At 45.4% G+C, this 27,782-nt stretch overlaps 2 long non-coding RNA genes across 6 annotated transcripts in view; one reads left to right on the forward strand and one right to left on the reverse strand.

The window, feature by feature from the left end:
• Window positions 1-3,100: 3,100 nt before the first annotated feature.
• LOC129636582 (uncharacterized) lies at window positions 3,101-27,380 on the reverse strand. 5 transcript variants are annotated; one of them, XR_008707019.1, is made up of 5 exons: window positions 27,242-27,380; window positions 26,013-26,192; window positions 23,574-24,168; window positions 22,001-22,169; window positions 15,820-16,113 (listed from the first exon to the last, which is right to left on the reverse strand). It is a non-coding gene; the product is annotated as an uncharacterized LOC129636582 (long non-coding RNA). The 5 variants fall into 5 exon arrangements; XR_008707018.1 differs by lacking the exons at window positions 15,820-16,113; window positions 22,001-22,169; window positions 23,574-24,168 and adding exons at window positions 3,101-3,468; window positions 13,989-14,124; XR_008707020.1 differs by lacking the exons at window positions 15,820-16,113; window positions 22,001-22,169; window positions 23,574-24,168 and adding exons at window positions 12,467-13,189; window positions 13,989-14,124.
• LOC129636584 (uncharacterized) overlaps window positions 22,084-27,782 on the forward strand; it is a 29,721-nt gene continuing 24,022 nt past the window's right edge. The window contains exon 1 of the long non-coding RNA XR_008707023.1: window positions 22,084-22,119. This is a non-coding gene — a long non-coding RNA (uncharacterized LOC129636584). The remainder of the gene's footprint in view (window positions 22,120-27,782) is intronic.

Consider the following 27,782-nt stretch of genomic DNA (forward strand, 5'->3'; position numbering starts at 1 on the left):
CCAAGTGACCACAGGAATTCCTCTTCCTGGATCCACTCAAGTGCAACAGAGGCTCAACTGGCAGCTAAAATAAGTTAATAAGAAAGCCACGTTGTGTACCTAATGAATTTTCTAAATCTATTATGAAACAGTCTCATTGGTCATTTGTTAACATCTTGAAACCTTTACAAATTAATTTTACTGTATTAAAAAACAAACCTCTCACAGTCTGTTAACTCCATAAATGTGTTTTAAATTTGTTTTTGAATGCAACAACAAGCCATGTGTGTGTGTGTGTATGTGTGTGTGGTTCAGACTGACGATTCCCAGATAAACTGCTTGGCATTTGAATGGAGTCCACCTGTCCATTCACAAGACAGACTGTTTGGTGGTCAGTGTCAGTGACAGTCCTGTCCTCAAGAGTGGCAGCTATAGTACAGTTGCCCTATGTGTCTGACCATCCTGGGCCAGCAGGGTGGCACCTCTGGAGATACTGCTTAAAACTGCCACCCGGCCTAAGGCCAAGTGTTCTCCTGGGGCAGAGTTAGTGGCTGATGACTGCAGCAGGCAGTGCTGAGAGAAAGGGACTGTGTGAATGCAGCCACGCTGAACCCTAGAAGGCAAAGAGACACAGGAATCAGAGCTGGGAGGCCTGGTTAATGAGGAGGTCACCAATGCAGTCCCCAGAGGCCAGGCTGCCCGGAGAAGCTCACAGCAGTCCCATTTCAGTGAAGTGCTGTTCTCTTAAGCTGGTGACATGGGAACAAATTGATAGGAGGTGGCTTTGTAAGGCCCCAGAAGCAAACTGCTTTGCCATTTTCGCTTTGGCCAAGTCCATGCCCAAGTTTGGTTTTGGGTACCCTGTTTGGAGAAAGATGTAGGGATCCTGGAAAGAGGCCAGGGGAGCTTACAGTCGCTTGGAAGTGTTGAAAAGCAGGATTAAAGGAGCTAAAAGTATTTAACATTTGGAGGGAGAGAGGGACAGAGGATGTGGAGAGGTGGGGACGGCTTAATGGCTCCCCACTTTCAAGTCTGCTGAGGGCTTTGTAAGCACATCACCAGTCATTTCCATTAAGACTAATGATGGGCTTTCTTTTGAAACTGGAGGGAATTAAGTGAGGAAGGCTCACTTGAAGTAAAGGAGGTTTATCACAGTGATGACCTCTGACTGGGAGTATAGAATCTGTCTCTTCCTGAAAACTCTGAAGAACATCTCTGCCTTCTGACCAGTAGATACAGTCTTCACTGCAGACCAGAGTCTCATTCTGATTTGATAGGCTTTATACATACATACATACATATATATAGTTTTTTCCTTTTATTTATTATTTAATTTATTTTTAAATTTATTTATTTATTTATTTATTTTTATTCTGGGCTGTGCTGGGTCTTCGTAGCAGCATGGGCTTTTCCCTAGTTGTGGCCAGTTATGCTCCAGGTGAGGTGCACGGGCTTCTCATTGCATTGACCTCTTTCATTGTGTAGCACCAAATTTAGGGTGCCCGGACAGGCTTCAGTAATTGTAGCTCCCTGGCTCCAGAGCACAGGCTGAATAGTTGTGGTACACAAACTTAGTTCCTCCACATCATGTAGGATCTTCCTGGATCAGCGATCAAACCTGTGTCTCCTGCCTTTGCAGGTGAATTCTTTACCACTGAGCCACCAGGGAAGCCCTGATCTGACAGTTTTTTAAAAATTAAAATTTTCTTGTTTCCCATCTTATATGTCTACAAAATCACATTTCTCATAGTGAAATATAGTTATGTTAAACTTGTATTTTTAAATAAATCTTTTTTCCCCTGACTATATGCTTATTGTAAGTAATTTTGAAAACAGACGAGTACCAAGCAGAAGAAACAAATTAAGGCAAACCCTGCTAAAATTTCTTCTTTCTTTGCTGGACATGTAAATCTATAGAATTATTCCATCTAAGTCATAAGGTTATAGGGCAGGCTGAGCACTGTGCCCACACCCAGGAACCCACGCAGCAGCCCTGGGTTCAAAGTTTGTACTTTGAATTTTTTTTAGCTTAACCTTGCTTCAAAATTATTTTCCCATATCATTACAAAAACCTTCAAACTTTTCCCTACATTAAATAATGTATTTTTATTGTTTTGTTTAAAAATGAAAGACAAAGTAATGTAAAATTTATTTCAGAATTACCTAGTAGTAAAAAGGGAAGACACAGTCCCTCCTGTAAAACTGCCCCCAAGGATAATGACTGTGAGCAGTTTGGGGTACATTTCATGATGTGAACCCTTTTTGGTGACTGTATAATATTCCTTCAAGTAGATATATTACATTTTATTTACTTCCATGTTCCCATTGTTGAAGAGTTACATTTTTAGGTTTTCACTGCATTTCTGGTCTTCTCTTTGTCACTGTTTATGTTTTGTTTATTTAGTAACCACAGGCGAGTTCCATGTGCACTGTTCAGGAGGGAGTGAAACAGATGGAGCCCATGGCCTCAGGATGCCTCCAGTTTGGAAAAGGGCACCTGACCATAAACAGGTAAACACAGAGGGTGTCGGAGGTGGGAAGTGCCTGGAGAAAACGCCGCAGGGAAGGGGGCAGAGCGTGCCGGGTGGGGCCCGCTGGAGGGGCTGCTGTGTGGGTTCCTGGGGGTGGGCACAGTGCTCAGCCTGCCCTCTGACCTTATGACCATGGCCCACCTCCTCAACAGGCTTGGGAAGGCCATGCCCCTTCTCCTCTGATGCCAGACCTCGGCCTTCCTCCTTCCCCACATCTGTTAGAGTTGAGTCTGGAGAATTCGACCTCAGGCTTTTTCTTTCATGTGAAAACTCATCAGAAATTAAATTAACATCAGCCCTTTGCCTGTTTTCTCACCTGCTCAGTAAGCAACACAATTACCACAACCTGGGAGACTGGGCAGAGACCAAAACCCCACAAAAGGAGACAAGCCCCTCCCTCAGAACTCCCAATTCTGCCTCCTCAGAGATGGCCCCTCAGGCTGGGCTTTCCACAGCCTCAAGGCCTGGTTCCCAGGTGGCCAGCATGATGGAGGGGCCACCCCAGACTGTGTCTACCCATCAGAGGACCCCTCGTTTGCGTGAGGAAGGCATTTCCACCAGCACCACATCCAGGCCTCCCCAAGCCTCTGACAGGAGACACCACAGTCCTTCAACCAGGTGGCCAGGGAGGGGGGGTCCCAGTTGCCTGGCCTGGGTCTTCCCCACACTCAACAACAGCCATCCCTGCAGAATACCACCTGTTTGGGTAACAAAGAATTGCTTAATATTTCACTTAAAGTCACCAAAGAATAAGCACATTGGAACACTGAAAGCACCATCAATTTAATAACTTTTTAGAATGCAAAAATTAAGTTTTTAAAAGCATTTTGTGAGACAAGAATAAAGTACAGAAGGAAAAGGTGTCTCCATCCCAGCCGTCTCCTGAGTGTCCAGTGATGCTGGGTCTGCGGTCTATCCTCTGCGGTCTCTCCTCCTCCTTCTCACATACACACATACCCTGAAAGAAAGTGAAAGTGTTAGTCTCTCAGTCCTGTCTGACTCTTTGCAACTCTGCAGACTGTAGCCCACCAGCCTCCTCTGTCCATGGAATTCTTCAGGCAAGAATACTGGAATGGGTAGCTATTTCCTTCTCCATGGGTCTTCCATGACCCAGGGATCAAACCAAGTCTCCTGCTTTGCTAGCAGATTCTTTACTGTCTGAGCCACTAGGGAAGCTGCACATACCCTTTTATTGTTCTTGTTCAGTCACTCAGTTGTGTCTGACTCTTTGCAACCCCACGGACTGCAGCACGCCAGACTTCCCTGTCCTTCACCATCTCCCGGAGCTTGTTCAAACTTGTGTCCGTTTAGTCGGTTATGCCATCCAACCATCTCATCCTCTGTTGCCCCCTTCTCCTCTTGCCTTCTATCTTTCCCAGCATCAGGGTCTTTTCCACTGAGTCGGCTTTTCACATCAGGTGGCCAAAACATTGGAGCTTCAGCTTCAGCATTAGTCCTTCCAATAAATATTCAGGTTGATGTCCTTTAGGACTGACTGGTTTGATCTCCTTGCAGTCCAAGGGATCTCAAGAATCTCCTCCAACTCCACAGTTTGAAAGCAGCAATTCTTTGGTGCTCAGCTTTCTTTATGGTCCAACTCTCACATCCATACATGACTACTAGAAAAACCATATCTTTGACTATACGGACCTTGGTGGCAAAGTAATAGGGGCTTTATTTGTTGTTCTTATGGAGATGGAATCCTACTGTATACATTTCTCTCAACCTAGTTTGCTTTGAATACTTAATGGCTCTACAAGTCAGTGAATATGAATCCATCTCAATCGTTAGTTTTTCAAGGTCATAATAAGCACCCACACACAAATAATTTGTATATTTAAGATTTTATTAAAATGCTGATTTTGAGAGCAGGCTTTTGAAAAACTTGCTTTCCCCGTCTTATTCCCCCACCCCCACCTCCAACTCAGGCTAGTAATCTGTTTTCTGTCCGTCTACACCCTTTTTCCAGGTGGCACAGCAGTAAAAAATCCATCTGCCAATGCAGAAGACTGGGTCAAGAAGATCCTCTGGAGTAGGAAATGGTAACCCATTCCAATCTTATTCCATGGACAGAGGAGCCTGGTAGGCCACAGTCCAGGGGGTCGCAAAGAGTCAGACATGACTGAGTGCACGCACACACACGCACACCCTTTCCAGCGCTGATAGAATGATACATAGATAAATACAGGCGCGAACAAGATGATGCACATACGAAGGGCACTTCTGCCTCTTGCTTTTCTCATTCACCACTATGCTATGGAAATCCACCCCACCCCCCAATCTCATAATGAAACTCTCATTCACTCACCTCTGATTTATTTGGCCATTCTTCCACTGATGGAAATTCATTTAATGTTTAGTTTTTATTTTTGGCTACTGTGAACAAAGTTGTGCTAAACATCCTTACGTGTTTACATGCAATCCATATCTTTTAGGATAATTGCTTTTCCTTCTATGGAATAGGTTCCCAGGAATGAAAGTTCTGAGACTTCAGTAGGATTTAAGGTTTAAAAGAAAAAAATACTAAAGGAGGAAAACAAATGATTCATTTTTATATAAGCCCTTAGCTAGGAGCTTCTGTGGCTGGGACATTGTTCATGGTCTCACTGTTCTACCTTCATTCCTAAATGGTTCAGAGTGTTCTTTCTGCCTCTTATAGATGGAGCGACAGGGCTCTCAGGCCACTCTCACATTCTCCCAGAGGCTGGTGTAGGAGGAAAAATACCAAAGTAGGGGCAGGGGCCTCTCACTAGCCTTGTGACTTGGACAATTCTCTCCATCTGCAAAGAGCCCAGTGGGTCTGGTGCGGAGAGCTGGGGGGTTGGCGATCCCCATGAGTAAGTGAAGGGTTTGGGAAGGTACAGGCATCAGCCCTGTACTAAGCCTAGTAAGGTTCCAACTTGAACTTGCTTGCGGAGGCCTCGGCAGGGGATCAGTATGACCCAGCCTGCCTCTCCTTCCCTTACATACAGCTGTGGCCTCCCTGGGGGATTCAACTTAGCATTTCTTTTCCTTGATGAAAAAAAAAAAATGACTGCAATTGAGCGGAATAAGCAACCATCCATGTTAGTCTCGACACAAGAATGAATCATGATGGATGAGAAGGAAAAACCACAAAGGCTTAAGGTGGTTTAGAAAAAGAAATCTTTGTTTGAAGCTCGTTGATACAATCTCCACCCGTTCATTTGGCCTTGTTGTTTATTAACCACGTAGCTAGACTGGGATGAGCCAAGGGGTGGGGCAAGCCAAGGGTGGAGCTGTGTCTCACACTCGTCCTGCATACACAATGGAGACTTGGACAAGAATAATGTGCTGAAACCTGGCGTAACATTTACCTGGTGTCCTGGCACCTACGCTGTGATATGTGCCATTGGTATTACGACCTGGGGGAAAGGGGTGGAGAAGCAGTAAAGGGCACCTTTGATTTTGAGCCAATCGAGAGATGCTGAGCTTTGCTGGGAGGGAAGGGGGTTTCATGCAGGTGACTTTATGAAAACAGTTTCTCCATATTTATAAAAATCCCAGAGACATCTCAGGACTTCCTGGAAAGAACGGGAATAATCAGGGAACCTGGCTTTGCCACCAAACAGCTTTGATGACCTTTTTGGAGGCACTTCACTTCTCTGGGCCTCAGTTTACCCACCTGGAAACTAAAGTCATTAGACTAGATGAATTCCAAAGCTATGATCAGCTGAGAACCTCTAAGTGCCTTTTTTTTTAATTAAAAATAACATTTAAAAAATATAACAGAAGAAATCACTTCTTATAGAGAAATCGGAAAACATGAATGGACCAAAGAAAGAAATTCGAACAAAACGTGAAATCTGAAATTACAGTACTGAGAATAAAATTAAAGAAAAATTATAAAAAATTGAAATCATGTGACTGAGCAGTAAACATTATTAACCAACTCATGTGTCCCCTCATGGGCTTTTAAAAATAGGCCTTTATATCTTTTAATAAAGATGAAAAAAAATACAAAGTTTGCTTTTCTAGTAAACAGGGGATCAGCCTAGACACAGAGCATTACAGTATGCTTATTTGTAACTTAGAGTGACCCATGGATTTCTGTTCACGTACACAATGAACCTCTTTCACATCACTATCAACCTCATGTAAATAACACCTGCCTTGTTCTTCAGCCGAACTAGGATGAATGCTCTAAATTTTATTAATGCTGGGCACTTAAGATGTTTTGCGTTTTCAATATTATACTAAGGCTTGAAGAACACCCTGGTAATTACCTCTGCACACACATCTTAAAATTATGTCCTTAAATAGGATGGTTAGAAAGGTGTAAATGCATAGGGTTAAGGCTGGTGTGTGTCAAGAGCAGAGTAGAGACTAAGTGGGGTCCAACATGGTTTTTGAAGGGGAGGAGATGAGAGACATAAGAGTCCAACACTCACTGTGATTTTGTTGAAGGGAATCTCTAACTGTGCTGACTGGGGTAGCGGCAGAGCCGGTGGGGTTTGGGTGGCTGGTTAGTGAGATGCGTATAACTGTGTTCATGTGGCGTACCTGCCATGTGGGGAAGGGTCTATGTGACACGTCTATAAAATCTTTCAGAGATGTGCACCGAGTAGTGGGTGTTGATGAGGGGGAAGTGAGTAATCCTGCATGGCTGGGAACTCTGGAGAATGTTCTCTGATAACAATCACTTGTTCAGCTATTCCCTGAGGAAAGAACTAAAGGGTTCTCCTCCATTGACTCTTGGAATGCCATTTCATTGCCCTCCTCATTATAAGAGGGAAGAATAAAAGCTGAGGTCTCATAAACAAGTGCTTGCAAGATTTCTGAGATAATATGTAAAAAGCATTTGAATTCCTTCATGAATAAAAAAAAAAAATGCAGAGAGTAGGTTCAGTGGTCTTGATAGCTGAGCAGATGGTGGAGGTGCCAGCTCCTGAGGATGGTGTGTGCTGTGATTCACAGGGAGCCCCTCTGTACCCATTTCATAGATGGGTGCTCTCAGGGTGTGGCAGTCCAAAGATGGGACCAATTCTATGCAAGGGAGCCACAGCAGAGGTAGAAACCCACTGCTGGTCCTTGGATGATCATCCCTGCCTTGCCAGCTTTAACCATTGGGAAGTTGGAATGAGGTAACGTCTCAGAACGTCCTTTGTAAACTATAAAATATTATATGTCTATGTGAGAGATTACCATGACTTATAAAGCTAAGTTACAGCAAATTCTAAATGAAAAACTCAAATGGACAGGCTGTCGATGGCTAACTTTTCACATTCATTTTTCCTAACGGGACAATAAGGATGGTGAACATGTATTGAATTCTGCTATGTGATCTACGAGCTTCTAAGATGTTAACCCATTTCATCCTCACAAAATCCCTGTGAGGTGAGTGCTACAGTTATCCCCATCTCAGAGATGTGGAAACTGGGGTGCAGAGAGGTTAAGTTAATTGCACAGGATCATGCTATCTGTGGAGAAGGAAATGGCAACCTACTCCAGTATTCTCACCTGGGAAATCCAATGGACAGAGAAGCCTGGTGGGCTACAGCCCATGGGATCGCAAAGAGTCAGACATGACTGAGTCACTAAACAACAAAAATGCCATCTCTATGTACTAAGTTGGCTGACTTGTCATCTTTGGGGCATCCGTAGATCAGAGAATAATATACTTAGAAAAAGGACTTGGATTTGAGTTGACCCTTAATGTACCTTTGGAGAGTCTGCTGCTGCTAAGTCACGTCAGTCGTGTCCAACTCCGTGCGACCCCACCAGGCTCCCCCATCCCTGGGATTCTCCAGGCAAGAACACTGGAGTGGGTTGCCATTTCCTTCTCCAATGCATGAAAGTGAAAAGTGAAAGTGAAGTCGCTCAGTTGTGTCTGACTCTTCGAGACCCCCTGCAGCCTAAGGCTCCTCCGTCCATGGGATTTTCCAGGCAAGAGTACTGGAGTGGGGTGCCAGTGCCTTCTCCAACCCAAAGAGGTGTCCTCCTGTTTTGTTAGCACAAGGCTGCCCCTCCCAGGATCCTCTGTGCTCTATGCATGTGTCTCTCCTGGAACAGAAAGGGTTAAGTTGACCCACAACCCACTGGACCCTGAGACATTTTCCTTCTGGGCCACATATGTAGATGGGCTCTGAAGACAAACCTCTCTCCTCCTTGGAAATCATGAATTTTTATGAAGCCAGCCCAGAATTCCCAGAATTCAGCCGGGTGCACTTTGCAGACCCTAAAATGCTGTCACCATGGAAGGTTTCATTGCTTGCACCTGCTAAAACATTTGAGGCATTTGAGAGGCAGTGAAACACATTTGCTTTTCATTTTATCTGACTTTGGAAACCTTTGAAGTGTTTAATAGTAGAGCCCAGGAAAGATCCCCGCCTCTTAATCATTTACTGGTAAGTCACATTCTCGGCTGGTAGCCTGTCAAGCAGAAACTGACCTGAGCCCAGTTTTATTAAGTGTCACATGCCCAGTCACTGTTCATTAAAGGTGTTTTAAGGTTTGAATTATGTAATTTATGAGAAAAAGAAATAAAAATTCCATTGTTTTATTAATATGCAGCTCAAGATCTCTCTCTCATAACAAATGAAGGAAAGTTGGGTAAAAGGATGGGGGGCTGTGATGGAGGTGGCCTTCCATTCTCTGGCCTTCCTCGGCCCCTAGCACCCCCACGTCCACTCCACCCAACCCCAGGCAGGAGCCTGGCAAGTAGGCAGCACTCTGGGAAGGGAGCCATCTCAACCTGTCTTCCTGTGTCCTCTGCCTGAGACCTGATGACAAAGCAGCCACCTTCCTCCTCTTTCCAGCTCTTCTGTCTCTCTTCCAGCAAGGCAGGAAAAAGCATTTTTAGAGTGACCTGGGGTGATGGTGTGAGTCACAGTCATTGAGAACGAATGCCCCTTGCTTTCAGGAGAGCTGGGAGAGGGTGCAGTGCTGGGCACATGGCCACCTGCTCCAGGCAAACGATTTCATTGGATCCTCACCTTACCTAAAGGAAAGGGGAGACTGTCCCTGTTTTATAGAAGAAAACAGAGGAGCCAAGGTGGGATCCCTGGGCTGCGCTTGACCTTTTGTCTCTGTAACCGAGGGCATCCTTAGCCCAGGTCAGCCTTCTTGGAATCATTCAACTGCGCAGTCAGGAGGAGGGGCTGGACTGGGCCAGGCAGCTTGTGCCTTCTCTGGACTTGGGCTCTGTGCTCAGGCCCAGCAAGATTAGCAGCCTTCACAAAGGACATTTTTCTCCCGCAGATTCTCGATTTATCATCAGAGCGCTTGTAAGTCGGTGCCCACTGAAGGCTCTGCATGCGGGGTTGCTCTGGGTGGGGCCTCCCTTATCTGACACAGTGGGACCTCTGCTTCTTCTTAGACCCCCAGTCTGCTCCCTGGCATCTCAACAAAGATGAGGGAGCCAGCTCTGCCTGCCCTGGGGTACGGTGGCTTTGAATTCCTCCAGGTTGTTCGCCTGTGTGGATCTCCCTGTGATCAGCCCAAAAGAGCGCCAACAGGGGAAAAGTTATTTGCCCAAATGTGGACAACCCAGAATATTGAGACTGTGATTAAGGTTTGAAAGCTGACGCAACTGAAGGTATTTCTGCCCCTCCACATGCTCCCCCTGACCACCAACTTTCCCCACAGGAAAAAAATTGTGAACTTGATTTTAATTTTGAACTTGATTTTCTTAATCAAGTGACTCATGTGTTACAGGTGTGAAGTTGCACCGGACTTTGCCCTCTTGGTTCAAATTTGTGAGTTTTTAATTCTGCAAGGGGATCTCAGGTGCTAAGTCTTTCTAAGACATCTCACAGGAATGGTGTAGAGTTTTGAGAACAAGGGCCTTTTAAAATCTGGGTGGAGTGGGGGCAGGGCATGGCAAGAGCTGAATGAACTCCTGTTTGGGAAGCTCCCGGCCAAGGCAGAAAAGGAAAGGCCCTGTTTGGAAGGAGTGTTGGTGGGCCAGGTTTTGCAAACGGACCGTCAATCATTAACCCACTTAATTTTGAATTACCAATTCCACTGATATTTCAATAGCTGGCTGCTGGTGACCTGAACTGTACGGGCTGTTGTCTTTGATCTGCCAGGCCAATTTCCATTAGCAGTAAAACCACAGACCTCTGCTGGGCCACAGGCCAGCGAGTTCTAACATCTCCCAGTATCTTAGAGGAGCTCTGAACTGCTAGTCCCAGTGCCGAGAGAGCCTTGGGTAGAGTCTCCAGAAGCAGTCGTCACAAATCAATCGACTCATTAATTCTGCACAGTTTTCAGTTCTGCAGTAGGCACTGGGAAGCAGAGAGAACTGACTTATTTCAGACAGCTGAAGAGACAGGGTGTCAGTACATAGGGTTCAATACAGGCTTTGGTGGAAAAGAACAGGCAGCTGTGGGAGCTTTGAGAGGTACATCAGGGAGGACTTCCTAGAGGAGGTGACACCTAAGCTGAGACATGAGGCTGGGATAGGAGTTAGCTGGGCAGAAAAGCAAAGGCAATTTCAGAAAAACCTTCTACATCTTGGGAAGGAGTTGGAATTTCAGTCGCTGATTGTTTTGAAGAAGGGATGGGTAATTGGAGTAGATTCATAGTCTAGAGCAGGGGTCCCCATCCTCCGGGATCTAATGCCAGATGATCTAAAGTGGATCTGATGTAATAATCATAGAAATAAAGTGCACAATAAATATAATGCACTTGAATCATCCTGAAACTACTCCCCACCCTCCCTGGGGTCTGTGGAAAATTGTCTTCTATGAAACTGGTCCCTGGTGCCAAAAATGTTGGGGATCACTGTTCTAGAGGATCAAGTGTGGAAAGAGGGGTGCAGAGGAGCAGGAATGGGAGTGGGGAGGCCAGAGAGGAGTCTGCCATTAAGAAGGAGGCTGCCCAGGGGACGTTTGGGGTTTCACAAATCCTAAGTTGAGACTTCCCTGAGATGGCTCAGCAGCTGAAATATATCTGTCTGCAGTGCAAGAGACACAGGAAACACCAGTTCAATCCCTGGGTCAGGAAGATCCCCTGGAGAAGGAAATGACAACCCAGTCTAGTACTCTTGCCTGGGAAATCCCATGGACAGAGGAGCCTGGCCGGCTACAGTGCCAAGAGCTGGACACTACTGAGCAACTAAGTAATGAGCACACGTGTGCATGTGTGCGTGCACGCACACACACACACACACACACAGCCTAACTTGGGCAGATGTGGTACAAGCAATTGGAGGCGAGATCCTCCTTGAGATCAGGCTCTCAGAGATGACAGGGCCACTAAAGGTGGGGGTCTCCTGGTATCTGTCTGAGCCTGAACCTACTGAGCCCCTACTCAGAGGTGGAGACCCTCAGGGAGGTATAGATGGACACAGGGAAGAAAGGACTCGGAGATTGGTGGGAGGAGGGGTGCTCTCTTGTCAAGTCGAGGAAGATTCAATTAGGCTGTTGGATAACTCTGAGGACTGAAAATTGAGGAAATAACTTTCCGTGGACTCTAGATACACATTGGGCAAGAGCAGGACCAGGGAAGCCATAGACAGCCGTGCAGGTTTATTTAGTACACAGCCAGGTAGCTGTGGCAGGTGGCCCTGGGTGGCATGGAGCTTGCGTCAAACATCAGGGAGACTTGACCTGAGGGTTGGAGGCTAATTTTTTTCCCTCATAGAGTATGGTGAGGTTAGCAGAAATACTCACTATATCCAAAGGGACTCAGTCCTTTGTTTCAAAAAATGGTGTTAAATGTGGCCATCATCTATCAATCATAATTATTTTTTAATTAATTGAACACTTCCCTGATAGCTCAGCTGGTAAAGAATCTGCCTGCAATGCAGGAGACCCCAGGTTGATTCCTGGGTCAGGAAGATCTGCTGGAGAGGGGAGAAGCTACCCACTCCAGTATTCTTGGGCTTCCCTTATGGTTCAACTGGTAAAGAATCTGCCTGCAATGCAGGAGACTTTGGGGTCAATCCCTGGGTCTGGAAGATCCCTTGGAAAAGGGAAAGTTTACCTACTCCAGTATTCTGGCCTGGAGAATTCCATGGGTCCATGGGGTCACAAAGAGTCAAAAACGACTGAGCGACTTTCACTTTCTTTCACTTTACTACCTGATGGCTCTGTTTCGTGTTTTCATGTCTTAGTTCATCGAATTCCCCCCATCCCTGAGAAATGGGCATCATTATCTCCACTTTCACTGATGAGAAAATTAAGGCTCAGAAAAAGTAAATTGTCAGTGTAAGTTCTCACAGTTGATAATCGGAAGAGTGGGGGAAACGTCAGAGCATGACAGGGTCAAAGCATTAAGGGCTGGGGGTGGGGGCATGTGATCCAATCTTCTCCAGCCGCTGCCTTTATCAGGCTGTGGAACGGCAAGGCACTGTCTTGCTAGCTTGTGCAGCACGGTTCTGATTCCTGCACATCCTCCCCTTCACTCTGACTGTGCTGCTCACTTAGATGAAGCCACTTATCTCTCTTTTTCAAGGCACTGAATGCAGCACTTCCTGTAGATCAAGCAGGCAGAGGATAGGAGAGGTTTGCCGCACCCAGCCCTCCCTCTAACCGCTTCTCCCGCAGTCGGCGGCCTGGTGAACGGGAGGAGGAGCCCATCGAGGCTGGAGATGAGGGCATCGCATCTCTGCTTCCACTGTCAGCTCTGCAGCGATTTCTGTGGCCGTGGGAACAGCACGTGGGTGACAGTATGCTGCCGGCTAGAGCTGGTGGTGAATGTTGGCCCCAGAGAAGCTGGGAGAAATGGGGGAGAATACTGCTTATCACTCAGCTGCCACAAGTCAGAGCAGTCTGATACCATCTCTGAACAGTTGACAGCCTCCTCTGGATGATGCCTTATGCAAACAGACTGCTTTTTCCTGGGGTGGCTAGGAGAGAGAGCCCCCTTCTTATTTCACAGCGAGTTCTAGTGGTGAAACAGGAGGCAGGTGTGCGTGCATGCCAAATTGCTCAGTCGTGTCCAACTCTGCAACCCCATGGACTGTAGCCCACCAGGCTCCTCTGTTCATGGGATTCTCCAGGCAAGCATACTGGAGTGGGTTGCCATGCCCTCCTCCAGGGGATCTTCCCAACCCAGGAATTGAACCCATATCTCTTATGTCAATGGCACCCCACTCCAGTACTTTTGCCTAGAAAATCCCATGGACAGAGGAGCCTGGAAGGCTGCAGTCCATGGGGTCACTGAGGGTCAGATACCACTGAGCGACTTCACTTTCACTTTTCACTTTCATGCATTGGAGAAGGAAATGGCAACCCACTCCAGTGTTCTTGCCTGGAGAATCCCAGGGACGGTGGAGCCTGGTGGGCTGCCGTCTATGGGTCGTACAGGGTCGGACACGACTGAAGTGACTTAGCAGCAGCAGCAGCAGCTCTTATGTCTCCTGTATAGGCAGGCCGGTTCTTTACCACCAGCACCACCTGGGAAGCCAAAGTGGGAGGGCTTAGCCGCTATTCTGTGCTGGGCCCTCGGATAGACACCTTATTTCTTTCACTGACCCCTCCTGGTTACCCCCTCATGGCTGATACCACCCACGTTTTCCTCAGCTGAACATCGACGTGGGAGGCTTCAACATAATGTCCAAAATCTTGGCAGCAGAGTTGATGCTCACTTGCTTCTGGCTCATTCTGAGGGGTGTCTGGGGGGTGCGGCCTCATGCAGAGGAGACAGTCTGGAAGTGCAAAAATGTGTTACAGTCCAACAACAACAAGCAGAGTGCCATCATTTTAGATAGATCTGTTCTTCATAAAAGCGGTGACTACTTTCCAACTTCAAGTTAAGGGATATTTTCAACATATCCGAGTTTGAAATTTAACCCAACACCACTGAGATTTTTACCCCAAACTGAGTTATGCTGGGAGAAAAATAAAACACAAAAACTCTACCTGCCCCCAGATGAGAAGAGGACAGGTGCTGGCTTGCCAAGCAAGGGAGGCAGGTTTAGTGTCGTGGGAATTAGCTCCAAGTTGCCACCTAAAGGCAGGGGGTGGGCAGAGGGGCCCAGGCCAGGTGTCCGTTCCCTGAGGCTGAGAGGTGACATGATGGATGGGACAGAGTGTCGTGGGCCATCCCTTCAGGCTGCCCTGGCCTTTCACAAATGACCCCCACACTGCCATTCTCCCTAATCTGGTGACTTTCAAATTGTTTATACACATAGTCTTGGAAAAGCCCTAAGTCCTACAAAAAATTTTAAAACATTTTATTTCAATAATATACAAAATAGATCCTTAACAAGACATCTAAACATATCTTCTCTGTTAAACTGATAATCTACATTGTTGTAGAATAAGCCATTCATTTTGCCGTATCTCAGATTGGGGTTCAAGAGGAATTCTCCAGAATCTCCTAATTATTTTTTTTTCCTTTAAATGAAATCCACACACAGTTGGGGTTTGAGAAATCTAGCTGTCACGTAACACTGCACTTCCAAGCCCCCAGGCTCAGATACGGTGAACAAATGACCAGGAGAGACCCGGGTAGCCCTGCTCCATGCCCGCAGGTTTGGCACTGGGGGAATGGAAGAAGATCCATTTGCCAACTTGGCTCTTCTTGCCAACTCTAAGCAAAACTTGGCTTCAGAAATGATGAAACCCACCCCAGCGACATGGCTGCCAAGCTGGGGGACACAGCAGGGTCCCTGGAGACCCAGCGCACGTTAAATGGGAGTAATTTCCTGACTAACCCCTGATTCTCCTGGAGGTGGCTCCTGGAATGTTGCTGAGTTTCCGGTTTGGCTGCGTTGGTCTGAAATGGCAAACGTGCTCGCACTTTCTTGTGCACTGTTAGATACGGAGGACTTGGGGTGTTGCCCAGAGCACCATGCGGATCTGCAGCCATCACAGCCACCCGCTGGACATAGACCGCTGGGTTTGCATCAACAACAGAAATCCAATAGTAGTGGCAGCCAGTGTTTGCCAGGGTCCCGCTGTACAATGTGGTCTCATTTTATCCTCCTTCAGAGAAGGTGGGGGTGTTGTCTTCACCCTCTTAATAGATACCCAGGCTTGGACAGGTCAAGTAACTCGCCCAAGACCACCCTCTATAAAACTGTATCCACAACCACTTCTCCCAAATTCAAGCTTCATGAAAGGGGTTTGCTGAATACCTACTGTGGGCAGATCCTGTTTCTTGAGTGCAACTGGGGATGACATATCTTGCCATTTAGAATCATGGCCAAGCAACAGTCATCTGTTCCATGTGGCTACGGAGCACTTTGAATGTGGCTTGTCCTAACTGAGATGTATTGTGAATGTCAAGAAACTTTAGTGTCAAACACACTCTGAATTGAAAGGTAGTGCAAATCAGAGAATGCAAATCATTTCATTAATATTTTGTATTGATTATATGTTGAAATGATAATATTTTACATATATCGGGTTAAATAAAATGTATTATTAAAATGAAGTTTGTCTATTTCTTTATACTTTTTTGGTAAATGTGGTTGCTATTAATGACATTCCGTAGGACTCTTGCCCTTCTTTTACCGACAGCAGTACCCTTGAGTTTCTTTCTGCTGCTCACACACACAAGGTTTCTGTCTTGATCTCAGGCTGGTTCAGACAGTTCCAGACTTCAGGCTTCTCTGCTAGTGGTGATGAAGAGGACTGGGAGGAAAGAACTGCGTTTTTCCTTCTGCCCTCCAAGAGCCACAAGCAGAGGCCTGGGTGCAAAGAAGAAACTTCAGAAGTACAGCCTATTCTTATTATTCATGGCAGTTTATGTCCTAAGGTAGCTTCAGGGGCTTCCCAGGTGGTGCTAGTGGTAAAGAACCCATCGACCAATGCAGAAGACTTAAGAGATGTGGGTTCAATCCCTGGGTTGGGAAGATCCTCTGGAGAAGGACATGGCAGCCCACTCCACGATTCTTTGCTGGAGAATCCCATGGACAGAGGACCCTGACAGGTTACAGTCCATGGGGTCGCATAGAGTCGGACACAACTGAACTGACTTAGCACACACTCACAGGCAAGGTTGCTGCAGACAATGAAATAGCAAGTAAGGAAACATTGCTCCTCAGGGAAATACAGGGTTAGGGTTCCATGATCCATTTCTTAAAACATTTTTGCCAACTGATCAATACATACTCGTTTAATGTGTGCTTCCGTTTAAAGAAACTGTACTAATATATATACACACATGTGCACGCATGCTCAGCTGTTCAGTTGCGTCCGACTCTTCACAACCCCATGGACTGTAACCCACCAGGCTCCTCTGTCCATGGGATTATGCTGGCAAGAATATTGGAGTCAGTTGTCATTTCCTCCCCCAGGGGATCTTCCCAACCCAGGGTTTGAAACTGTGTCTTCTGCATTGGCAGGTGGATTCTTAACCACTGGGCCACCTGGGGAGACACATATAGAAAAAAGTGGATATATATAGTTGGTATATGTAGTTGATTCACCAACATTGAACTCGCAGCCACCAACACCATAACTCATGCTTGACTGAAGCTTATCTAACACTCCATTAGGCACATCACAGTCTTCTTGAGCTTGGGGGTAACAGACAGTAACATGCTTGGGGACCTTTTTAACCAGTGAACTCACCACCAACAAAAAGCACAAAAAACGTGATAAACAGGGCACTAAATATATCACAAAAATAACATTTATGAACATGAGTCTGGTGACTCAAAATTTTCTCCATTCTGCGCATGTCTGCACATGACCACAAAAGCACCTGCAAATACTGATTTGGGTGTTACAAATAAATTTTAGCTGGGAGGCGAATGCAGAATCTACACATAATGAAGAGAGATTGTGTTTGTTAATTGAGGTCAGTCCTGACACTCACCTGCCACTGGCTGCTGATCTTTTGTGCTCAGAAAGTACCCTGCGAGTCCTGCTTGTGTCCATTTAGCATCAGCAAAAAGTGAAGAGGAACTAAAAAGCCTCTTGATGAAAGTGAAAGAGGAGAGTGACAAAGTTGGCTTAAAGCTCAACATTCAGAAAACGGAGATCATGGCATCTGGTCCCATCACTTCATGGGAAATAGATGGGGAAACAGTGGAAACAGTGTCAGACTCTATTTTGGGGGGCTCCAAAATCACTGCAGATGGTGATTGCAGCCGTGAAATTAAAAGACGCTTACTACTTGGAAGGAAAGTTATGACCAACCTAGATAGCATATTCAAAATCAGAGACATTACTTTGCCAGCAAAGGTCCGTCTAGTCAAGGCTATGGTTTCTCCAGTTGTCATGTATGGATGTGAGAGTTGGACTGTGAAGAAAGCCAAGCGCTGAAGAATTGATGCTTTTGAATTATGGTGTTGGAGAAGACTCTTGAGAGTCCCTTGGACTGCAAGGAGATCCAACCAGTCCATTCTGCAGGAGATCAGTCCTGGGTGTTCTTTGGAAGGAATGATGTTAAAGCTGAAACTCCAGTACTTTGGCCACCTCATGTGAAGAGCTGACTCATTGGAAAAGACTCTGATGTTGCTAGGGATTGGGGGCAGGAGGAGAAGGGGATGACAGAGGATGAGATGGCTGGATGGCATCACCGACTTGATGGACGTGAGTTTCAGTGAACTCCGGGAGTTGGTGATGGACAGGAAGGCCTGGTGTGCCGGGATTCATAGGGTTGCAAAGAGTCGGACACGACTGAGCTACTGAACTGAACTGAACTGAACCCCCTCCATGGTGGACCAGTAGGTGGTAAAGCCCTGAATTCAGAGGAGAGGAGAGCGACTGGAGTCAGCCCTGGACTCACAGTTTGTAAATCTCACAGGATTGGGCAGGACATGTCACCTCTTCAAGCCTCAGCTATCCAGTCTGTAAAACAGGGGTCATAATGATTTATCTTCCCATCTTGTGAAGATCTAATGAGATGACTCTGCAAAAGTGCTGTGGAAGCAGTAAATAATCCACAGATGTACAGGATTTATAGGCTTTCCTGATAAGCTTTGAGCTGGAGAAGGCAGAACCCTGCTAGGATTTGAATCCTGAATGGCACTGACTGCTTACGTGAGCTTGAGTGAGTGACTGAGCCTCTTAAGGTCTTAGATCATGCCCGTGAGATGAGGATGATACTAATGTAGTGATGTATAGGGATGCTAAAAGTTTTCAGTGATACATGCATCTAAAGCACTTTAATTCCCAATGAATTGTGACTATTTCTACTGTAACAAGTGACTGTGCCCCTCATTTGAGCTGAGTGATGGGTGTAGGGGAAGTCGGAGTGAAAACCACAATCACAGAAAACTAACCAATCTGATCACATGGACCACAGCCTTGTCTAACTCAATGAAACTATGAGCCATGCCGTGTAGGGTCACCCAAGATGGGTGGGTCACAGTGGAGAGTTCTGACAAAACATGATCCACTGGAGAAGGGAATGGCAAACCACTTCAGTATTATTGCCTTGAGAACCCCATGAACAGTATGAAAAGGCAAAAAGATAGGACACTGAAAGATAAACTCCCCAGGTCGGTAGGTGCCCAATATGCTACTGGAGATCAGTGGAGACATAACTTCAGAAAGAATGAAGAGATGGAGCCAAAGCAAAAACAAAACCCAACCGTGGATGTGACTGGTGAAGGAAAAGTCCAATGTTGTAAAGAGCAATATTGCATAGGAACCTAGAATGTTAGGTCCATGAATCAAGGCAAATTGGAAGTGGTCAAACAGGAGATGGCAATAGTGAACATGGACATTTTAGGAATCAGTGAACTAAAATGGACTGGAATGGTGAATTTAACTCAGATGACCATTATATCTACTACTGTGGGCAAGAATCCCTTAGAAGAAATGGAGTAGCCATCATAGTCAACAAGAGAGTCTGAAATGCAGTACTTGGATGCAATGTCAAGAATGACAGAATGATTTCTATTTGTTTCTGAGGCAAACCATTTGATATCACAGTAATCCAAGTCTATGCCCTGACTAGTAATGCTGAAGAAGCTGAAGTTGAATGGTTCTATGAAGACCTACAAGACCTTCTAGAACTAACACCCAAAAAAGATGTCCTTTTCATTATGGGGACTGGAATGCAAAAGTAGGAAGTCAAGAGATACCTGGAGTAACAGGCAAATTTGGCCTTGGAGTACAAAATGAAGCAGAGCAAAGGCCAATAGAGTTTTGGCAAGACAATGCACTGGTCATACCAAACACCCTCTTCCAACAACACGAGAGAAGACTCTACACATGGACATCACTAGATGGTCAATACTGAAATCAGACTGATTATATTCTTTGCAGCCAAACATGGAGAAGCTCTATCTGACAGTTGGCAAAAACAAGACTGGGAGCTGACTGTGGCTCAGATCATGAACTCCTAACTGCCAAATTCAGACTTAAATTGAAGAAAGTAGGGAAAACCAATAGACCATTCAGGTATGACCTAAATCAAATCCCTTAAGATTATATAGTGGATGTGACAAATAAATTCAAGGGATTAGATCTGGTAGACAGAGTACCTGAAGAACTATGGACAGAGGTTCGTGACATTGTACAGGAGGCAGTGATCAAGACCATTCCCAAGAAAAAGAAATGCAAAAAGGCAAAATGGTTGTCTGAGGAGGCCTTACAAATAGCTGTGAAAAGAAAAGAAGCAAAAGGCAAAGGAGAAAAGGAAAGATATACCCATTTGAATGCAGAGTTCCAAAGAAGAGCAAAGAGAGATAAGAAAGCCTTCCTCAGTGATCAATGCAAAGAAATAGAGGAAAACAATAGAATGGGAAAGACTAGAGATCTTGTCAAGAAAATTAGAGATACAAAGGGAACATTTCATGCAAAGATGGTCACAATAAAGGAAAGAAATAGTTTGGACTTAACAGAAGCAGAAAATATTAAGAAGAGGTGGCAAGAATACACAGAAGAACTGTACAAAAAAGATCTTCACAACCCAGACAATCACGATGGTGTGATCACTCACCTAGAACTAGACATCCTGGAATGTGAAGTCAAGTGGGCCTTAGGAACCCTCACTACAAACAAAGCTGGTAGAGGGGATGGAATTCCAGTTGAGCTACTTCAGATCTTAAAAGATGATGCTGTTAAAGTGCTGCACTCCATATGCCAGCAAATTTGGAAAACTCAACAGTGGCCACAGGACTGGAAAAAGTCAGTTTTCATGCCAATCCCAAAGAAAGGCAATGCCAAAGAATGCTCAAACTACCACACAACTGCACTCATCTCACACGCTAGCAAAGTAATGCTCAAAATTCTCCAAGACAGGCTTCAACAGTATGTGAACTGTGAACTTCCAGATGTTCAACCTAGATTTAGAAAAGGCAGAGGAACCAGAGATCAAATTGCCAACATGCGTTGGATCATCAAAAAGGCAAGAGAGTTCCAGAAAAACATCTACTTCTAGTTTATTGACTACACCAAAGCTTTTGTGTGGATCACAACAAACTGTGGAAAATTCTGAAAGAGATGGGAATACCAGACCACCTGACCTGCCTCTTGAGAAATCTGTTTGCAAGTCAAGAAGCAACAGTTAGAACTGGACATGGAACAACAGACTGGTTCCAAATAGGGAAAGGAGTATGTCAAGGCTGTATATTGTCACCCTGCTTATTTAACTTTTATGCAGAAAACATCATGAGAAATGCTGGTCTGGATGAAGCATAAGCTGGAATCAAGATTGCTGGGAGAAATATCAATAACCTCAGATACGCAGATGATACCACCCTTATGGAAGAAAGTGAAGAACTAAAGAGCCTCTTGATGAAAGTGAAAGAGAAGAGTGAAAAAGTTGGCTTAAAACTCAACATTCAGAAAACTAAGATCATGGCATCTGGTCTCATCAGATCTTCATGGCAAATAGATGGGGAAACAGTGGAAACTAAGAGATTTTATTTTTGGGGGCTCCAAAATCACTGAAGATGGTGATTGCAGCCATGAAATTAAAGGACACTTGCTCCTTAAAGTTATGACCAACCTAGACAGCATATTAAAAAGCAGGGACAATACTTTGCCAACAAAGGTCTGTCTAGTCAAGGCTATGGTTTTTCCAGTAGTCATGTATGGATGTGAGAGTTGGACCATAAAGAAAGCTGAGCACCAAAGAATTGATGCTTTTGAACTGTGGTGTTGGAGAAGACTCTTGAGAATCCCTTGGACTACAAGGAGATCCAACCAGTCCATCCTAAAGGAAATAAGTCCTGAATATTCTTTGGAAGGACTGATATTGAAGCTGAACCTCCAATACTTTGGCCACCTGATGTGAAGAAATGACTCATCAGAAAAGACTGTGATGCTGGGAAAGATTGAAGGCAGGAGGAGAAGGGGATGACAGAGGATGAGATGTTTGGATGGCATCACCGACTAGACGGACATGAGTTTGAGCAAGCTCCAGGAGCTGGTGATGGACAGGGAGGTCTGGCTTGCTGCAGTCCATGAGGTTGCAAAGAGTTGGACACAACTGAAAAACTGGACTGAACTGATGGGTGTAGGGGAAGTCACATGAGCCTCAGCATCTTCATCCTTAAAACTGGTACTAGAACCTTCTCCCATTATCGGGTGAGAAGTAAATGCCCCTGAGCACAATGCTGCTTTCTTGTCTCCCTTCATTTGTTTACTCTTCTAGGACCAGCATTTCCTCACCTGTTAAAGGGGAGTAAAGCACCTGCCCAGCCAGGTGGCTATGTGATTGAATGAGGTAAGTTACTGAGAGCACCAAGCACAGCACCCAGCACCTGGAGAAGGCCATGGCAGGGGACACGGTAAGTCCATCTGTCCTTCCTCTATCTTGCCTCCAAATGGGTCCAACAAACTGCTGGGCAGAAACAAGCAAAATTTAGTTAAGGCTCACAGAGAACTTGAATTTCAGGAAGGCCAGGCTCACTAATTCCCAGGAAGATGCCTGGTTTAGGGGAGGAGTTGGGGGTGGGTGGATGGCTGGAGCGGGTCACCCTGTGGACCGAGGAATTTGATTCTCTGGAGAGCTTCACGGGTAAACCTCTGGGGTCAACCTGGGGCAGAACTGTCGGGTTTGGAGAGCCGGTGGGGGTGGTGCCAGGGGGGTCATTTGTCTTTAGCCTCAGGAGATGGTGAACTCTGGGCCTCCGGAGCCCTGGAATTGGGGACCGGGAGGGATGTCCCACCATCCTTCTGCTTTCTCTCACCCAGCTTCTAAGGAAATTCCATTGCATTGTATTTACAAGGCATCCCCAACTGTCAGCTTCCTTGAACACAATGTATTTAATAAAAAGCCATTAAGCCTTGTAAAGCTGTCAGAAATCTAAATGACACTTGTAATAAACTCTTGTCGGGCGACCCGTTCCGGTTAATCAGGTCCAGCGACATCATCACCCGCGGATCTGTCTGATACTCAGGGCGCTAGGTCTATTTAGACAGCTTTATGATCCACGCAGATTTGAGTTATTAAAATTGTACAGTTTTGCAAGGAATTTGGGATTTAATAAAGCAGCAGAGAAACTACAAAAGGAGCAATAACCTTCGCAAAGGCCAGTCCTCTGGGTGCTGGGGTGTGTGCTCTGGCTAGTCACAGAGGTATCTGATGCCAGGCGCTCACAGGGGTGATTTTATGTATCTATAATGTGTGTATCTGGCATCTGCAAGGCTAGAAAATATATTACATAGTACCCAATGACTTCAAGGTGGTGAATTGTGCTTAAATGTAAAGATTTATGGATTTATTCAATTACAAGAAGATATTACCACTGATTGCATATTGGCTCTATTAAACCTTTTTTTTTTTTTTTTTTTTTAGAAAATACAACCACTAGATTGTAAATATCTTTGGCCCTGCTTACCACCTGAGTAGTTTCTAGGGTGCTAGGGCCTTTAAGGCACAACTTTACTTATCTTGAACTGCAAAAGTTGAGCTTCATGTAACCATCAGGATGAGACAGACAGACAGACACAGACAAGTCATATCCATCTGCTCAATAATCTATAAATTTAGACTAATGAGGCAGATATCAAAAAAATGTGTTGGGTGCATGGTGAATAAATCACACCTGGTCTCCTGGCATAAACTGGCACAGCGTTCCTGATATGGCAGTCAAATTATTCCATTTGTTTCTAAAGATATTTTAATCCCACATGACCTCAAACTTCCCCTGAACCAGGGCCTGGACCCAAGGCCGCCCACGGCCTTTGCAATAAATCCGTTGTCTCCCTTCTCAGCCCTCAAACCAGGCCCATAGATCACCTCTCCCTGCATCTTGCTTCAATTACTCAATTAACTGCAGTAAAGTTCTTGTAGGTTTTGCAGATGTTGCTTTATTATCAAGGCCTCAGATGAACAGGAAAGTTCAGGAGCCGAGGTTATAGGAAGGTTGATGGGGGAAGGGCTGGGATGGGGCATAGGGGATATTCCCAGCAACCACTGGGGGCCGAAGGTCCGGAGAGGATTATTGCCCCCCCTTTCCCCCCTCCACGACTCTTCCCTGTGCCGTTAAATGCCCTTCACTGCTTGGGGGAATTTGTGATGTTATCTCACTGAGAAACTGCTTGAGAGAAGTAGGTATTCCACCTTCTGATGAGATAATGCTGTGATTAACAGATGCTTAATTGGGTCATTTATCAAGAACAGGACCTGCCCCTAAGTCAGTGGGCTAAGTAAATTATTACCCACCCTGCAGGTGTTGGACTGGCAGATCTATTACTCTTCTCGAAATGGTCTTCAGAAGATTTTATATGAAAAGATGATTTATTTCCAAAAGGAATTCTATTGTGCTGTTATTTATCCCGAATGTAGCCTGGTTCTGCCCAGCCCCTCTTCCTTCGTGCACAAAAGAGGATTGCTGAAAATTAGAATCACAGAGAGGGTCAGAGCCAGAAGGACTCTTAGAGATCACCTAACACAACCTGGCCATTTTATAGATGACAACACTGAGGTTTGAGCAGACTATATCAAATTACATAGCCAGTTAGCATATTGGCAAAGGTATTTCCCTCCCTTTTTGTTTTTCTATTTTAAAGGGTGGTTTCCCTAGCTGATGTTAATAGAATTCCTAGAAAGCAAGAATTTAACTGTGAACAAGACATGTTTATACTTGAAAATAAGGTTTCTCAGCCTTGGCATTATGGACATTTTAGCGGGGATTGTTTTGTACTAGGGGCTGTCCTGAGTATTAGAAGATGTTTAGCAGCATCCTGACCTCTACCCACTAGATGCCAGTAACATCCTCCCTCTTGGACAAGACAACCAAAAATGTCTCCAGATATTGCAAATTCCCCTTGGAGGTAAAGTTGTCCCTAGTTGAGAACCACAACTTTAAATATTGTCATCATTAGCATCATCATGAAACTAATAATGTGAATACAAGCAGCTAACTTCTATTGAGTGCTAGGAATGGTTCAACACTTTTTATCCAGTCTCTCATTTAATCCTCACACTAACTTGATTATGTGGGTATTCGTATTAGCCCATTTCATGAGTGAGAAACTTTCAGCTCGGGGAGGTTAAGGTTTATGTCACATAGCTATAAGTGCCAGAAGTGGGGTGAGCCCTGAAACTCCCATCCATACCATTGAATAAACAATGAAGCTGCTGAATTTGGATTCGTTATTAAGTGATATAACTGAACGAATTTGTTTCCTGTTATCCTTCATAGTAAACTTCTCTTTGAGAGTCTGTTGGAATAATAAGTCTTCTTGTTCCCACACTACAAAGAAAGCAAAATGTGGCTTGTCTGTGGATATGCCGTCTTCCCCATAGACGATGGCATAGTGTCCTTCTGGTATCTGGAGGAAGCATGATGCTTGTCCACGCCGTAGATGAAGGCATCCATGGCTGTAAGCTCACAATGGAATTAGGAACATCTGAACAACCATATTTCATGGAGCAAACCTCTTTGGCTATATCCAAAATTTCCAAAGAAGCTCAGCCTGCTCTTCTTCAATAGACTGAGTCAGATGGCTTCCTCAGACCTGGGAGATGTCTGATATCTGGGAAAAATTTGCCAGGTGAAAAACGATGAAGACCATGGCTCTAAAGGTAGTGTGGGTTTCATGCCAGGAAATAAATTATATGTAAAACGGTGATGTGCAGTGAGACGCCTGCATGGCGGACTTGTTATATCCGTGTCAACAAGTGTGTCTGGGCGGCTCCGAGGACAGTATTTGGGGGTAAAATCAAAGAATGTTTTCGAGTGTAAACTTCCCCATCCTACCTGTAGCAACTGGCAACTGTTCCAGATTTTATGACTTAGTGCTTGGGTTAATCTGATTTTTACCACTTTTATTTTCTTTTCACCAGGATTTCTTTATCTATTTATTTTACCCTGTTGTGAACTGTATATGGATGTATGCATGTGTTTATATATATATATGTTTGCACATATATGTGTGTGTATAGATATGTGTATCTATGTACATACCTATCTATAATGTGTGTGTATATATATATAGTCTTTGTGGGAAGTCATACCAAATCCTTCATAAAGAGGAAAGTATACATAACAAAACTGTGACAATGTAACAGCTCCAATGACTAGGTTTCACTCTGAAGTTTTAGGGCCTGGTGATTACTGCAGATCACTATGAAATTTTGTGATTTTATCATATCATGAAATTTTGATAATATTTTATGATATATATTTATCACATAATACATGATAAATATCACAGTATGAAATGTACCCACCTTCCCATCAGCACTTCCACAGGCTCCTGAGTGCTGTTGGCACCACGCTGTCAGAGCAAAGACCAAGCCCCCAGCGACACCTCGAGCCAGATGCATGCTCCTGGACTGGCGGGCTTGCTGGACTCTTTATTTACTTACTTCCACCTGTTTCGTGTTTTTCATTCCAACAAGAGTCCTTGTCTGTCAAGAGAGGCCATACATCAAAATGCTGCCAGCTCTAAAGCACTTTTTCAAGCTCAGGCTCTCTTGTCTGTTCTCATCCTAATCATTGACTGTACTTTTTCTATCCAAGCTAAGAAGATGTGCAGGGCAAGTTGAGTTCTCATATGAATTAGCGTGAGCTCCAGACTCAAACAGAGTGATGGGAAACACTGGCATGAATTCTAGCTCAGAGAGAGGCAGGTCTGCCGGGTGGGGAAACCCCACTGAAGGCCATGTTTTCTACCCAGGACGTTCGTTTTCATTACATGGAGAAAGACATTGGTGCATGCACCAGGGTGATATGTGGAGGGCATCCATAACTTCACTCTTAGCTATCCCAAGGATCTCATAAAAGATATAATGTTTAACCCACGTGAAAGATCAAAGAAGATAAAACTAGATAAAGCTAAGAGAGATAACGGGCTTGTTTAGCAACTGCCCACATTTGGATTTAAACCCTGACCTGTCTCAGCTCGATGGTAAAGAATCTGCATGCAGTGCAGGAGACGGGGGTTCAATCCTTGGGTTGGGAAGATCCCCTGGAGAAGGAAATGGCAACCCACTCCAGTATTCTTGCCTGGGAAATCCCATGGACAGAGCAGCCTGGCGGGTTATAGTCTACGGGGTCACAAAGAGTCAGACACGACTGAGCAACTGACACGCTATCTGACCCCAAACTCAGCATTTCTCCCTTACATTTTGCTGCCAGAGGAAGCGATCCCAGGCCCTTCTGGGTGCCAGGTCTTGTCCCTGGTACCGTGGGAGTGGAGAAAAGGACACCCCTGCGGGGTTCTCTGGAAGGCCCTTGGCTTCTCCCATTGGCAATCTGGGGGCTCTAGTGGGGACCTCCTCTGTAGCCAGCTCCATGGAGGGCCGGGCTTGGCTCTGCCCCTTTCTTTTATCAGTGTTGTTACACTAATTTTTCTCTGCCAAACAGGCATCTCCCTGATTACCTGGTTTGGCAGCCCACTTGTGGCCCCCTTGCAGCCCCTGGCATAGGCTGGTCATAGGACAGGCTGCATAAATACCTGCGGATGGACTGTGGATGGATCTGGCCTCAGTTTTGATGGGTAAGGAGGGACTTGCTAAGTTGCTCCTGACAACTGCCGTCTTTCCCATCTCCAGGCCCAGCCTGAAGCCACCAGCTCATAACACACCTCCCCACCCACAGAGAGAGGAGAGAAAGGCAATCATTTCAGATCCTGAGATGTGAAAACTGCCTGTGAGCGCCCCCACCCCCCTGCGGCTGCCCTTTTCTCCAGCCTTCTCTGAGGGGACAGCAGGCTTTTAGCTCATGGGCAGGCTGTTCTGGTGACTCCTGTACCTGGGGCTGGAGGGAAGGAGGTTCCCAAAGGAGATGAATGCCCATCACGTTCCCTCTTGGGAAAGGGGGGGCATTTTATTTTAACGAACGTTTGCTGATCTTGGCTATTGTTAAAACCCCATTTGATTATATCCCGGAGCTTAAGAGGGGTGGTGGAAGCTGAGGCTCCTGTAATTGGGGGCAGAGGACAGGGGTGGGGCTCTCACTGGAGCAGACAGAAAGCAGACCCATTCCTTTCTGGATGT

This window comes from Bubalus kerabau, chromosome 22 (genome assembly GCF_029407905.1).
Source record: "Bubalus kerabau isolate K-KA32 ecotype Philippines breed swamp buffalo chromosome 22, PCC_UOA_SB_1v2, whole genome shotgun sequence".
NCBI classification, from domain to species: Eukaryota; Metazoa; Chordata; class Mammalia; order Artiodactyla; family Bovidae; genus Bubalus; species Bubalus kerabau.